General features: G+C 36.2%; 1 protein-coding gene across 10 annotated transcripts in view; it reads right to left on the bottom strand.

The window, feature by feature from the left end:
* The window catches only part of LOC105218303 (eye-specific diacylglycerol kinase), a 195211-nt gene that overhangs the window by 24388 nt on the left and 154529 nt on the right, over nucleotides 1-16294 (bottom strand). For 2 of the 10 annotated variants that reach the window (XM_054231550.1, XM_054231552.1), the window contains exon 1: nucleotides 10028-10483. The exons of 6 other annotated variants lie outside the window; for them this stretch is intronic. The gene's annotated coding sequence lies outside the window, so the exon portion shown is untranslated. Of the gene's footprint in view, nucleotides 1-10027; nucleotides 10484-16294 lie in introns of those variants that run through there. 2 more of the 10 variants (XM_054231551.1, XM_054231553.1) reach the window with 1 other exon arrangement.

The raw sequence follows: 16294 nt of genomic DNA, 5'->3' as shown, positions 1-16294 counted from the left end.
AATTTTAGATTTTACAATTCCTGTTATTTTTTGAACACACCAGGTATATGATATATATGAAATAATATCATATTCTAAACAGCCATTGACAAGAGTAAGGAGATTATATTTGAAAAAAAAAAAACCGATTGGAGGGTACACGTTCTAATTATTATTTTTTACCTTGGTTGGAAAATGGCTTCGTTCCAGTCCCATAGACATGGAAACGACATTTCGTTTAATTGAAGAGATGTTTTGAAATATTAATCTCATATATGTATCGGGAATATAAGTTACGGTTGCACACCACATCAGTACTCCCTTACTAATTTAATTTACATTGCCTTGCACATACATTTACATAAGTGTGTTCGCATGTAAACAGCTCTGTCTGCGTTTACTGTAATTACATCTTATCAACAAATCAACCTTATCGCTACCCCCATTATCTATCACATGGACTCTGTGAACGGAAATATTTAAATATTTCGCGTCGCTGCTACGTAATTGCAAGCGGCTACCAATTAGTGCTACCAAGTGTATGTGATTACAGTTAAAGCGCTACTGTGCAGAAAGTTTGTAATAAATTGTATATATTAAGTCTCCGCATTCATTTAAATCGGGGAAGTTTAAACTTTCAAACAAATTCTGTTTCAAAAGATTTGCATATTTGGGGATTACCGTAATTAACAAAGAATGTTTCCCTCCCATGATGCTCTAACGCACCATAAATAATCGATTCCTCTAAGCTGGTATGCTGGAAATACCGCGAGTGATTTGCTTTCGATTCGACTTTGCTTCATTTGCTGCCTAATGCCGCGTTCATAATTGCACTGGCCACTGGTGAGCAGGGCAGTGGGCAGAGGGCGTAGAACAAAGTGGATAATTTGTGCGCCATGATCCACTGCGCACTCATCCACGAATGCGAATGCTGTCTAATCAACGAGAGCAAATAATGAGTGCGTTACTCAAGCAGCAAGCCAAAGGAATTCCTCCGGCGCCGCCGCCGCAACTGTCTGTCTGCTAAAGAAACTGAGAAAATATGAAAGTTGCTGAAGTGGAGTGGAGTTTGAGGCGTGTTTTCTTTAACTGTTGAATTTCTGCTTAATGAATTCGGGAAATAATCATCGATTTATGACAATGTTGAAATGAGTTCTTGAAAGCTATATAGTAAAACCTTAAAGTATTCTGTAACGAGTACATTAAAATCACTTTTCTGTATAAAAAGGTGGCAATGATAAGAGACAGCGATTCATTTCTATTGAGTTCAATGCTTTCTATAAAAGGGAAATCACTGTTTTTCCGTTGTTGTGCACCCCTGCCTTTTACTTGCCGTTATTAACGCGGCACTCACCCCGAGCATCCTACCACCCCGCCACTTATTATTGGGTATTTGCACATGAAATCGTTAGAACAATATAATTGTTTATTTGTTTATGAGGATTCTTTTTCACACACAGCTCGTTCGCTGCTCGCAAGTCGCGACCCACCTTCAACTTGACTCAAACGCACGTCGCTGAAATGACAGCGCAATAAGAGCGAAACGTCAAAGTGACAATTTGTGCGTTTGTTTGCGTTGTTTGCGAAAGCAATCAACCGCGACGCATTGCCATAATCGCCGCCGTTATTTTGTTGTTCTCTTTTTTGTACAAAGAATTGCCTCTATGACAGCTAGTCAGCGCTTTGTTGTTGCTGTTGTTGTTGTGCTGTCGCTGCGAATGCTTTCGACATGACTGACACAATAGGCGGCGATGTTGTTATTTAGGCGTGTCATGTGCGTCACAAAAATACTCGCAAGCACACACGCACACATACATCTGTACGTAAAAGGCGAAAAAATGTGAGCTGTGAAAAAAAAAATTAAAACAAAAAAATTCCAAAAAACCAAAAGACAGCAGTGTTAAATGGAAAAAAGTATCTCTGAACGCTTTTCAATTGAGCTGTTCCCCATAAATTCAAGTTTTATTCGTTCGCCCTGAATTTATGGGTGGGCCGGAAAGGCAGCAGCAATGTGTCGGTGACATTTTTGACATCCGCTCTGCTTGTCCGCCCAGCATACACTGCCTCAAATGGCTGCAGTTTGTACTGGATTTGACTTCATTTCGAAATGGCGCTTTTTCTCAAAATTCATACTGACACCATGTTCCCAGCGCTTATCCTGTCACTTTGTGTCTACAGACTGCAAATGGCAAATAAATATTGCTTTTGGAGCGAGTTTTCATACACCTACACACATGCATAGATACATACATGGTGGAAGATTTCTTTGACTGAGTTCGGCAATAAAAAGTGAATCACTTATTGCGCTCAAGAATCGATTCATTTCTGTCTCTGCCTCGCATTCATTCATTTGCGTCAATTGGAATTTATCTTCAGTGAAAACTTTTTTCGAATTGTCGATTGTGGATTATGCAACGGTATTTAGTAAGCTTTCATGTGTGTTCGAAAATACGCACTTGCATTTGTTGTAGTATGTTCAAAGAGCTAAGTTTAAAGTTTAGTGAGCTTTTAGTGAAAAAATGAAATAAAATTAATCCGAAAGCCAATTTATCAGCGTCTGAATTGAATGAATCTAAGATGAGTTCTCATTTTCAATGTTTTTATTTGTTATTGTAGGCGATTAATCAGAATGACGAGTTTATAAGAGATTGCTTGCGTTCTGTTTGTTTAGAATAATTTATTTGGACCATTTGAAGGGGCAAGAAACCAGGATGCCGCTTTTGAGAATAAGAAGAAGCAGTAAATAATGAAAATATTTTTTGTCCAAAATATTTCTATCATTTATGTTAGCTCGTAAAGATTTTTTAAATATTCAATACAAACAAAAAGTGTGATGTATGGGATCCACACTGGTTAACGCAAAAATCCTCATCAACCGAATCAGCATTGGCGAATCGCTCCAATCGCAACAAAATCGAGAGATTTCCGATGCGGGTACCCATCCACACCATCGTCGTCATGGTGAAGAAAAGTGGGTAACTAACGACTATCGCAGTGAGCGAAGGTTGCTATGTGTTTGTTGGGATTGGGTAATCAGCTACTATGATCTATTAACTCACGGTCAAACTCTTAATTCGAACATGTACTGTTAAAAATTAGACCATCTAAATGAATCAATTGTCCAAAAACGGGCACATTTGATCAATAGGAGAGGGGTTGTGTTACATCAGGACAACACCAGGTCACGTAAATCGAAAAAAATTCTCTTGAAAAGAAGCGTGTAAAAAGCTACTGGCTCAATTTTTTGTCAATAGAGACAAGGGTTTCTAAGAGAATGACTATCGGGATTTGACATTGAATACCGATAAAATGTGCTGAGTAATGTAACTGATTCATCGATTGGTAAATATACACTCTACAAACTCGAATATATTGATTTGTGTAAATGTTCTTCACTAATACTAAATTCAATGTTCTCATTGTTCTATCTGTTAATTCTTAAGATGTGGTCCCGAATAACAGATTATACGAGCATGCAAACACGTAGGCGCTTCCTACCGTTACGTGCCTATCTACAACATTGTACTTGTGTGCATAGCTAATCACTGGACTCATTTGTTGTAGCTTAAGCGTTTTCCTTGCCAAGCTAAATAAATAAATAGAGCAGCAATGAATACACATAGCTATGTGAGTGTGTGTGTTTGTGCGCCTCAAAATAGGCCACGATTATTTGTCAAAGAGTTGTACACATTAGTTGGGTACTATTTGTTGGAGTGAAGCAAATATAAAAGCAGTTAAGGGGCTTTACAGATCTTACAATTGCTGATAAGAAGACAATAAAAATGCATAAAGTAATTTAGCTAACGGTTTTTGTAAATATATAGTTACATACCATATGCAAATTATTTTTTTAGTCTGATAATAAACTGGATAAGACAAAAATTAAAGATCAAGAGTCGAGTCTGAAATTTTTGCTTGAATAGAAAAGAAGTACCGGATAGCAATCAAATGGTTGAAATAATATTTATATATAATATTTCGATAATTCCAACTCAGCAGATAATAAAAATAAAAACAAAAATAAATTCTATTTCATTCTGTATGGCTGAGGTGGCTTTTCAAGTTCAAGTATTCATACAGTCTGCAAAGGCTTTTTCGTATTTCAAGTGCAGACTTTATCGACTTGCATTCAATTCGCTACAAATCAAATTCAATTATTAGCGTTCAGCAATTAATGCCGCTGGGCAATCGGATAATTAAAATGACTGCATCCACCCCATTTACTTTGAATCTCTTCTCCACTTTTGTTTTTTTGTTTACTTTGTTGTTCTTATTTGTAACGATTTTATATTCGTTCATTCTCCAAATCTTACTCTAGACCGCCAATTTATTTAAGAGAATTTACCGTTTACTAAATAAAGTGAAACGACTTTAAAGAAGTATCTACATACTCTTTATTTTATTAAATTCTTTATTGCTCAAATATAGTGATCAGAGAAATGGCGAATAGAAAACGTTTTCATCCTCTATGAAACCTTCAAAATTGACTACGCACTTTGTCTCAGCGATTCGGCTGTGAAAATCAAACTAAACGCTGCCAAAGTAATATAAAATAATTAGATTAATTAGAAAAATGAAATTCTTCGACGAATTATAAATGCACAGTCAAATGAAATTAATTTCCCCTTGGCAATGTGACTTCCCCCCTTCAGTAGTAGACAGACGTGTCTCCTTTGATTATTTATTTAGCGTTTAAGCAAAAATCTGTAATAATTTTTGATTATGCTAAAGCTAAATAACGGTAAAGGTCAATGAATTCGCGAAATAAATGATGCCGCAAGATAAATTGGGGAATATTAGCGAGATTTCAGCGAAATGGCAGCTTCAGTGCCGTACTCATTAAACACTTTAGACACTTAGCTCGGCTCGTGTGAAGCGACGGCAGACAGTTCGACGAACAACAATCGATAACTTTAATTTGCTATTACAAGACAAAGGATTGAAGATGAAATGCAGTAGGAGAGGTTAAGGCAAAGAGTGAGCGAAGAGAGTGGCAGACGACAGAAGGATTTTGGATTTCCCTGCAAAGTACAAGAAATAAGGAGTTACCTTTTGTGTAAATTCTTTTTCATTGACTGCTTACAAGTAAATTTGTCAAAAAATAAATGTAAAACTTTGCAGACAGCACAGAAGACAAAGAAGAAAGACACGAGGTGGCTTTTCTTTGTACACAAAGAATGCTTAGATTAAAGGTAAAACAATTTTAGGCTGATTAAACTTTAAATTCCACACTGTTTGTGTGTGGCAACAAAAATACTTCGGTTTTTAATGCCAAAGACATGCAGGGATAAAGTTAAGTACGAAAGAACTAAGACAATTTCGGATCTTAATACGCAACCAGACTTTTTATTTGCCTGCACATGCAACTGTTTGTAGATACATATGTATGTACGATTATGCGAGCATTTGTGTATTAAAATTCCATTAAAAGTCACCTGAAGTATGCGCCCGTTTGCGTATTTTTGAAAAAACATTAAAATTCCTTAGCGACGGTGTAAAGAGCGGCAGGCAAATCGGCACGTGTCTATTTTTAGAAAATTATTGTTATTTTTGTTTTATATATGTATACACTCGCTTCTGTTTTTATTTTCAAAAAAAATTTCCCCAAGACATCACATGAAAGCTATAGCAATTACAGCATTAAATTGTCGCTGTCGTCTAGTCAAGTCTGTTGTTGTTGCCAACGCTTGTTGCCAAACTGACAATCTTCTTTTTGCTTGTTGTGCTGTGGTTGTTGTTGCTGTTGAGCTGTTCGCCAAAATTTTGCGTTTTCCACCATTTGACACTAAAAATAATGTATCGGACATTTCGTATTTAAAACATGTGGTGTTTTCTTGTTTATTTATAATCTCAAGAAATAATTAGTATAGATGCGAATATCTATCTCCCTACATATATACATACATACATACATATATAATATATAGTAGTACGTGCGAGTATAACTGAATACGTAATGTAAGCGAAACGCTGACAAAATTCTACGCCAAATTTCGTGGCGGCGGTAAAAATCACTCATTTTTGGTTGCTTATACACTCACACATATATATACATATATATTATATATGCTGTATATCAATCTACAAATTTTTATACTCATATTTGCATTTTTCTTCTACAGACATGCCAATATATATGGTGGTTTATTAAAGCAACTTAAGTGGAAACAAGCTAAAGCTGATATTTTGATTTCCAGTAAACTATTGTACATTCATTTCATCTTTAATTCATAATACTCTCTGGCTTCAGGTCTGAGAATTTGCTTGTGATCCAACAAAACGTTGCGACTCGACCCAGTTAGTCAGTGCAACGCAGATTTTCCAACTAACCAATGTTGACTTAAGCCATTTTAACAAATTGTCGTAGTTACGGGGGTTGAGTTGAGCCGCAGAGAGCGGGTGGCAAAAGCAGAGAACAGGTGATATTTTCGAAATCAACGAAATTTCAATTTGCGCCTCACTGAACATTAAAATTTTCTATTTCGGAATATTTTGAAATGCAAAATTTTGCGAATTTTTTGCATTGTTTGCATTTATTCCACGTTTATAAAATCATCATAAATTCACCGACCAAAAAAAAAAACAAAAAAAAATTTCAATCAAAATGAGGCCAGAATAATACAATTGATAGTTTTGCCAAAGAAAATAAATGTCCATCCGGAGCTGCACAAAGACAGCAGAAATCTTGGCAAAATGAGGACTAATTCGCATACATTGACAAAAACAAATTAGAATTACGCTACAACAACTAAAACAATATGGAGGCATACTGGAAAGTGGACAATTTCGAAAATCGCAAAACCTCTCGGCGCGGCGCATTGTAAAAAGAAAGATTGTCCAAATTGCGCTAGGCAATAAAGAATTAATTTATAACAAACAAATGTTTCTATCTGGCTATCTTGTTGAGCGCATTCGGCTGCCAAGTTTGCGGCGGTTAACACAATTCTTCGCCAGTGAAATTAATTTTTTGTTTTGCCTATTTTTTTTTTGTTCTGTTGTTGCTGTTGAACGCGCTAAAAATAATTACTTAATATATTGGCTGCGGTGTAATTTTAATTATATTTGCAATTTATATGTTTCAGTGCTTCTGAAAACTAGAAGGCAAAAAAGAGCGAGTGTCGTCACTGCAGGGAAAATGGGTTATCAGCTTTTTGAGCATTAGGAAATATTTGTCGTGATTAATGGAAGATAATGCTAGTTATTGAGCAGCTGGTTCTGCCATATTAGAGTTCGTGCACCGAACAGCTGTTTATGAGACCTAAAACTAAATGATACTGATATATACGGTAGTATATATATATATATGTTTGTATATATATTTTTTATCTGAATCCGAATGAATCCGAGAGTAAATGATTTTGCAATGTTTGTCTGTCGATCCAGACATCTGCCTTTATAAGCCATAACTTCAGTACACATTTATTAGCCTATTGACAAAAAACTGGTTAATCCATATTTGGTTTAGCTGACTCCCCGAAACTAATTTTTTTATTATAAGTCAGCATAGATTTTTCCATTAGTTCAATTCTCATAAATCTATTAGCTTTTTATTAAACTATGAACTCTAAACGATCGAAGCCTGGTAATGACCATATTTTCGATAAAACTCTAACCAATAATCCAGCAATAATTTAGGTTAGGTTAGTCCGGTAGACCAACTGGCCATTTATTGAACAGTTATGGTCGTTAGAGTTACCAGATGCAGCGCCGTCACGTAGTCCATGAGCAGAAGTCATCCTTTATGATGCCAGTACTAGACCCAAATTTTAAGAGATTATGCGGTCTCCCTAACGATATCTACTGCAGTTTCTCGTGCTGTGGAGCACTCAAATGTCGGAAGCGTTGTCTTGCTAATGCAGGACAACAGCACAAGAGATGGTCTATTTCTTCGTTAGTGTCTGTTTCTATTAAAACAGATACTTGGCAACCTTCTTTCCAAACGAAAGGTGTTCTGGTTGTTAGAAAACATCGAGGTTTTGAAGCCATATGAAGAGTAATATACGCTGATATCTTCTTAATTATACATTTCTACTTTGTTATTCAAATAACATTTACCGTAATCGATATTTTTGAATACTAGGCAGAATTATAGGCAAACCAATCCACTCTTGCACATTGCTGTAGTACGTTCAAGAAATGTCTCACAAATAGCACCCCAAAAGAAATTGGATGTAATTATCCGTTATCATTGGCTCTTAAAGCGCAATTAATCCCACTGATAATAATAATTTGTTTTGTGATTTAATTGGTGATTTAACTGCATAATTAAATTATCAAAAGCAAAGGCAAATAGATTGTACAAATACGGAAGAGGGCGAGCAAAGTGGAAACTTATGTGCAACTGGATGTATTAATGCTTGTATGTATTGTATAGTATATGTATAAGAATAGCAATGCCAGTGATGGCCGCGCTGAAGATAACTTGTAACCTTAAAGGGTGAGGGGCACGCTGTGTGCCAAGGGATGGCGGCCCATAAATTGTGGAAATATTTCGGGTTGTTGTGGTAAATTTTTCCTAAATTCTTGTCCGACGACGTCCGTTTTAGCCTCACTTTCAGTTGCTGTTGTTTTTGTTGCTGTGGTCATTTTGCCTTTGCCAGCAGTTGCGGTTTGCGAATTATTTCATGACTTTTATTGCCAGCTCCAGCAGCTGCCTCGGCGGCGGCGATTCAATTAAAAGGTAATTGCAGTACCGACATTCAACACTGGCGGTTGGTGATGACATTTCACGTTTTTGTTTGGTTGTGAGTTTAGCAGTTTGTATTCGCTTTACTTTTGTCGCCACACGCTAATTGCGGCAATCCGCTTTGGAACGCAAACAATGTACCACTTATATAGGTATATAGGTACATTGCAGGTCTTACGTTCCCTAACATTTTTTGTCTACGCTTTGCTAGAGAGTGTTTCTTCAACTGTTGTTAATTTTAACACTGGGCTCGCCCCATAGACCTAGATACAAACACACACAATACACATGCTAATTAATTGTCACTTTTTGAAAGTAAAAATAGAAAGAAAAAAAGCTTTAAGTGAGATAAAGTTTCAAGAAAAAAGAACACAAATACAGTAAACAAGCGAAAAATATTTCTAAAGATAACTGGAAGTGTGCAACGGAGGGTTTCATAGCGGAGGTGTAGCAGAGAGCAGCGGAGTGAGCTATGAAGCAGGGTGGCTAAGTGGCGTTAGGTAAATCTAAACTTTTATTCTAAATTAAACTGTCTACAAGAACTCGTTCAGACTGGGAGAGGAGTACCAAAATTTTTAGGAGTATCAAGGCTAATCTTATACTGTTGAACTTCCCTAACTCAAATCACCTTAATCCACAAAAATACTTCGAGGTAGAGACTCTTCCGAGTTACGGAAGGTAATTTGTATGCAATTTGACTTTTATTACCAATTCAATATTTCCAGTTATGGAGAACATCGAGTTATGGAAGTTCAACTGTATAATATAATCCCCTCATAATTTTCTTTAGAAACAACGACCTCGAATTTCGGTCTTCTATATGGAGTAGATGGGAACTATCTCAGATATCTTTCCTAGCCTCGAAATTTACATGGTAATTCAATCAAAAAATCCATAAAAATTATTATTAAAGCAACTATAACATTTTGAAATCCATAATTTGTCAAATGATTGCGCGTAGTGACAGCTTAAATTAAATATTTCATAAATTTCGTATTGTACGTTAACGTCCGACATCGGTCTGGTTGTAACGTTGCCGTGGCACAGTTTTTAGTTTCAAGAGCTGTCTGCGGTAGTATGTGGATATGCCCTGCATATATCGGGTTTAACTCAAATCTTCTTGTTGTTATTTTTGTTGCTGTTGTATTTCCAGTTGTATGGAATATTTGATTTGCCTTAAAATTCACAAAATTTTTTAACTTTTCTTTGCCTTTGAGCGCGCTTTTGTTTCGCAATAAGACACACAAATTGCATTGTTTATGTCTCAGAAATGCCAAAAAAAAAAAACAAAAATAAATACGCAATCACATATGAGTATTATAGATTACGTGTGTGTGTGTGCGTGTGTATGAGATCACTAACTCGTTTGTATTCATTCACTTGAATGCGCTCACATTTTCGACGATTAATCACAGAACGATGTTTTGATTTTCGCCTTTGTTTGGCTCATTACGTCACTAAATCGCATCAGCCGTTGGCTGTCTTTCGCACATTCGCAATGACGTCACACGCTCGAAGCCATCAATATGCACTGCACGCCTGCAACGCACGCGATCGGCGACTACGTCAGACTGCACCAGCGCAAACATATCACCAACGCGTCGCGATCGATCGATCGATCTTCTTGGAACACACACAAAGGCCGATTGCCGCGTTTGGAAAGGCGAAGCGAATATCTTGGCGAAAACGAATATTTAGCGAAATTGGTGAATGCGACGCTTTGAACGCGTGAAAACACTTAAAAACGGCAATAAATGCGCAACCGACGGTGCTTTGTTGCTTCTTTGTATCCGACAGTTGACTAAACCGTGATGCAGATAAAGATTTCAGCGCTGGGCATCGCAGAGCAGCACGATCGCTCGTAGAGCCAGATATATTTATTTATGTAAGCAGTCAGTGTGTGTATGTGTGTGTGTATTTGTTTAGGCTTATAAATAAATGAGTGTGTGTGTAAAAGTCACCACAGCCAGCCGCCGTAAGCGGTAAGCAGCTGACCACATTCGCTCATTTATCTGCGGATCGCAGATCGTGTCTGCACTTAACAGAATATAAATATATACATATGTATGTATGTTTGTGATTCTAACTCATGCGCGACAAAAAGGTGAGTAGTTTTAGAGATCGTGAGCGATCGTTTGGTCATACATATGCACATACATATAAGTCAACCCTTTGAATGCCAAAGCGTGTGAGAGCGCGAGTGTGGTGACTTTATGGCAAGAGGTGTGTTTACCAACAAATACGCGTAATTGGTTAAAAGCTTTAATTGATAATAAATAAATATCAGATAAAAACTATAAATAACTAAATTGGAAGAACTAATTGGTTAAAATATTGGGAATCAATATTTCTTCACTACAAGAAATAGATATTCGGTTTAATAAAATTAAATTAGTAAGATTTATATAAAAAAGTAATATGTAAAATTTTATCTGAAATGATTATTTTTTTTTTTTAATTTAAAACTATTAATTCCAAATGGGCTACCGATAGATATATATACACATAAAACACTGAATCATTCTGAAATATCACATTTTGATGACACACGAGTTGTATTGTCTACGGTTCTTTCGCAATTCACACTGTAAGCACCTACCCACGTAGCTATAAATTTTCGTCACATCATTACCTCATTCATGCCTAATTTGTTTTCAATTACTCTTTGAATTACAAAGAAGCTGTTAAATTCGCTTAACTTTTTCGACATTCTATTGAAGACAACAAATAAATATTGAGTAATAATTAATGTTAAGAGATTTTTTGAAGATTTTTTTGATAGACTGTCAACGAAATAAGTACAACATGGAAAGACTTATTCATTTTATTCAGATTCGTCGTTTACTTGAAACCTAAAAATTTCTAGAATTGAGCCGTTCCAAGTACCATGTTTATAAATAATTCTCAATAATATCAGTGCTATAACTGTTCCGAATGGAAATACAGTAATTTCTTTTAAATTTTTCAAAAATTGATTTTTTTCGATAATATTTTTTCCGAAAATATGCATGTATGTTAAGCGTGTACTTTCGCTATAAAAAATGTGAAAAATTGTGATTTTTTTCAAAGGCATAGAACAAGCCTTTGAATTTTATACTTTTTTAATTTTATAGGTTCATCGTTGAAGGTAGCAGACAAAAATATTTCTGAGTCGCCATTTTTACATAAAAAATGAAAAATAAAATTATTTTATCACCTTTAAAAGTATTTAAAAACAAGTAAGGAAGGGCTAAGTTCGGGTGTAACCGAACATTTTATACTCTTGCAATTTATTTATTTAATTTTATTAATATTATATATTACACAATTTGACCCACATATTCGTCATATATATTGTATAAAGTCCATTGAAAGTTGGAAACCTTAATATTAGGTTAGAAGCAGCGAGGTCCTCATGTTCGATATATGGGGCCTTGAAAATCTATGGTCCGATTTCGGCGATTTTTAGAAAGGAGCTGCCACGCTATAAATGCAGTATATATGAAAAGTTCTGTTCCGATATCTTCACTAGTGCTAACTTTATGTATTGTAAAGTAAACGATTCAGATTGACTTCAAAGTTCAGGTATATAGGAGGTTGGCGTGGTTGTAAACCGATTTGGCCTTTTTTCACAACATATCATTGGGATGCAAGGAAATTATTATAAGCCAAATTTTATTCATATCGGTCGAGTAGTTTCGGATTATGGTTTTGAAGTGGGCGGAGCCACAGCCACTTAAAATTTTGTATACCAATTTTGGCGGAGCCCTACTGTACCTTTTTTATAATGAAATTTAAGGTTTCTGGTGTTTTCTCTTACTGAATAAAATGTATGTAATGTAAAACTTAGCAGGGGCGGGGCCACACCCCTTCTTAAAAAAAAATACATCCAAATATGCCCCTTCATAGTGCGATCATTCATACCAAATTTTATTTCTATAGCTTCATTTATGGCTTAGTTATGGCACTTTATGTGTTTTCGGTTTTCGCCATTTTGTGGGCGTGGCAGTGGTCCGATTTTGCCCATTCGAAAGCAACCTTCCTATGGTGCTAAGAAATAAGTGTGCCAAGTTTCATCAAGACGGACGGACGGACGGACAGACAGAGATTCGGATTTGAACTCCACTCTTCACCCTGATCACTTTGGTATATATAACCCTAACTCGTTTAGTTTTGAGAGTTACTAACAACCGTTATGTGAACAAAACTACAATACTCTCTTAGCAACTTTGTTGCGAGAGTATAAAAAAATACCAATTTTTAGTCTTTTATATGGACTTCTCCCTTAAAGTTTTTTATTCGTATTCTATAGCTCGCATAAATTCAGTTGAACGAGTTTAACTTTGATATTTCAAGTTTATTTTATATATGTACATTCCATTCCATTGTGCTACATATACATTATATACAATAATATAAAATAATTTAGTGCAAGTTCTGCAGTAAAGCGTTTTGTTGCATAAAAATTTGGACGAGTATTTTCTATTATTTTTAAGTAATTACGCGTACATCAAAGAAACTGCAACTGATGCTGTGCCTTTGATTTATATATATTTACATACGAGACTCATCACCTCTATATTACAGTGCGAAACTATCATTATTTCTTTGCTTCAATGACCTTTTAACCAAAAACACCGGACCGAAAATCACATGGCATCAAAGCCACACAGCCTTCGCACCACAAATCATAAATCGCAAAAATTCATCAAAGGTGATCCACCGCCGCATGTGTGCATATGCCATGCTTATTATGGACGGGGTGAGGGGTGGCGAATTCCGAATCTCCAAATGTATAGTTAATGAATAAATCTATATACCATTTACATACATATGTACTATGAGTATAAACGAATAAACCAAAATGAATGCCTTCTAATGTACAAATACTCGTGTGTGAAGCGAACTTTTCCATTATAGAAGCTATTAAAAATAACAACAAAAACAAACAAATTTGCTATGATATGACCTCGCCGTGGCGTGAACGTGCAAATGCGTTATTTATAGCCAAAATCATATACAGAATTTCCTCGTAAACGCACGCAAAGACAAATATAAATAAACTACGAATATTTCGTGCTTTTTGTTGTACTTGTTGTTGTAGTGAACATTTTCAATATGCAAATGCGTGCAAAATGAACAAAATGCACGCCAAATGTGTTGCATGTTGCAAGTGCACGTGTGCATGCCACAGACCATATACCAGATACCAGATGCTCGACGCACAATGGCGAATGCAACGCCGTCGGCAAACACCAACAATTATGCAGAGATCTACACTGGTGTGTTTGTGTGTGTGTGTGTCTGCGTGCGTGTACAACACTGTTATATTCGGATATTTTTAAAATCACAAAACCATTTATAAACCACTATTTATAGCTGCGGTTGTGCTCGTGTCTGCCGCGGCGGCGATTAAGTGGGTAGGGCATGTGCTGGCGAGTGCGTGCTCTGGGCACTCTTGTGGTCGTTTGTTAGCCTTTGCGGTGGGTCAGTTGCCAAAAGGCAACAGCTGAGTGTGGAATGAGTGTGGTAGAGGGGAGTGGCGGCGGTTGCGGGCGCCATGCGGAAAATATGAATTTGTTGTAAAGCGAGCGACGCGTATCAATGAACTCGAATAAACACACACCCACACACACACACTTACTCACAGCATAGCATAGCTCCACAGAGCTTCCATGCGTAAATATGTATGTATATTCGTGTGTTGTGTGGAAGTTCTGTAAATCAGTTGTAAATACAATAATAAACAAATGTAAGTCAGTGATCTCCGATATTTCAAAAATAAGCATTCACATTTACAGCTGCTTTTATTGAGTGCCCCAGGTGCCCTTGCCTCGGCCCATTGTTTGTTTTTTTTTTTTTGCTTCGGGCGGAGTATGCAGCTGGGGATATTAAATTGCTATTTGGAGCGATGAGAGGAATTCAAAATAGCTCAGTACTTCCTAACAGCCGAATCAGTGCGACCAAATATATGTAATTTTCGACAGTGCTGCCAATATGTTTGAATAGCTAGTTAATGTGTTCGATTCGCTGCACTCTAACGCTTAGCAGAGGACCGCTTATACGAGGGCTGCTATATATATTTCTGGCCTAGGCAACACTAAGTGTTGCCAGGTGCAATCTGACATTTCCATTGGAAAGTTTGACAATTTTTAGCATAACATCACTCAGAACGTTTTGTCATTTAATCGTGAATTGTTTTATTTACAGGGAATTAAAAAATTCATCTCGGCCAAAAAATGGAATTAACTCGTGAACATTTTCGTGCGATCATTTTTCACAACTTTCGACGTGGATTATCGCGACAAGAGTGCATCGATGAACTAAAATCTTTGTATGGCTATGAAGCACCATGCTATAGCACTGTGAAAAACTGGTACAACAAATTCAATCGTGGCCGACGCTCGCTCAAAGACGAATTCCGTGAAGGTCGTCCAAAAACTGCCGTTGTGCCAGAAAACATCGATGGCGTACGTGAACTGATAATGCAAGGCCGTCATGTAACATACCTTCAGATAGAGGCATGCCTATGCATTTCTCCCACCAGCATACATTCGATATTGCATGAACACCTGGCCGTAAAAAAGGTTTGTTCTCGTTGGATCCCGCACAATTTGACAATCGCTCAAAAAAAGGCTCAAAAAAAGTTTTTCGAAAATTGGTTTGAGCGCATGCAAAAGTGTATAAATCTTGATGGAGAATATTTTGAAAAACAATTAAACCATTTTCGTTGATAAATATTCATATTTTCATTATTAGGCCAGAAATATATATAGCAGCCCTCGTATTATTGCAAATATGGTACATTAATTGGGATTTATTTATAATAATAATATTTAAGGCAACCCCTTATCTTTATTACTAATCAAAATTGTTTTCATATGACCTCAAACTGTGATTTTCACTGTGTCCGTTCTATAAAGCTTTTCTCCAAAAATTGTTGCGGAAGGAGGTTATGTAAAATGTATCAACGTTTGACTGAACTTTTGATTCTCTTCTGACTTGTGAAGATTTTTCAAAGCATTAAGGGATAGAAATTTCATCATGACAAAATCTCTACCCTTTGTAATATGTTTATAAGACCCATAATGTCCGTTGTCATGATCTGTTGTGGATAAAAAGTAAAGATACTGCAAAGTAAATATAACCACTACATATTCGTATTTTAAAAAAACTGGCTGAGGACTAGTTTGCCAGTTTTTTGGTTCCAATGTGAAAAGAGGCGACCTTCTGGGTGTAAATGCTGGAAAACCATAGGTTTATTTTTTCAAAAACACAGTTGATAATCCTGCTGAATAAACAAATATGTACTACTAATTTTCTGAATACAAAAATTGGCTCTTATCGTACATTTAGATTACAAATACAACAAAAACAAAGCAAACTAAATACAAATTGATATGAGTTTATGCAAGTACGCGAATGTACACAATAAATTGCAGATTATCCCATTGATATATATTCATATACACTTATAAATATATATTTATACTCGCCTATTGAAACGCTTTCACAAGAACCAGATTAGACTTGTAATTTGTGCTCGACTCTCATTTCCTTATTGTCTCTTTCCTTAATACATTGCGCGCGTGGAGGCAAAAAACCGAAAGAATTCTGAGGAATCGTCAACACCATCATTCACTTCGACCA

This window comes from Zeugodacus cucurbitae, chromosome 5 (assembly GCF_028554725.1).
Source record: "Zeugodacus cucurbitae isolate PBARC_wt_2022May chromosome 5, idZeuCucr1.2, whole genome shotgun sequence".
In the NCBI taxonomy this organism is placed as follows: domain Eukaryota; kingdom Metazoa; phylum Arthropoda; class Insecta; order Diptera; family Tephritidae; genus Zeugodacus; species Zeugodacus cucurbitae.
The sequence above is the reverse complement of the archived record's forward strand: the minus strand, read 5'-3'. Positions and strand labels throughout refer to the sequence as shown.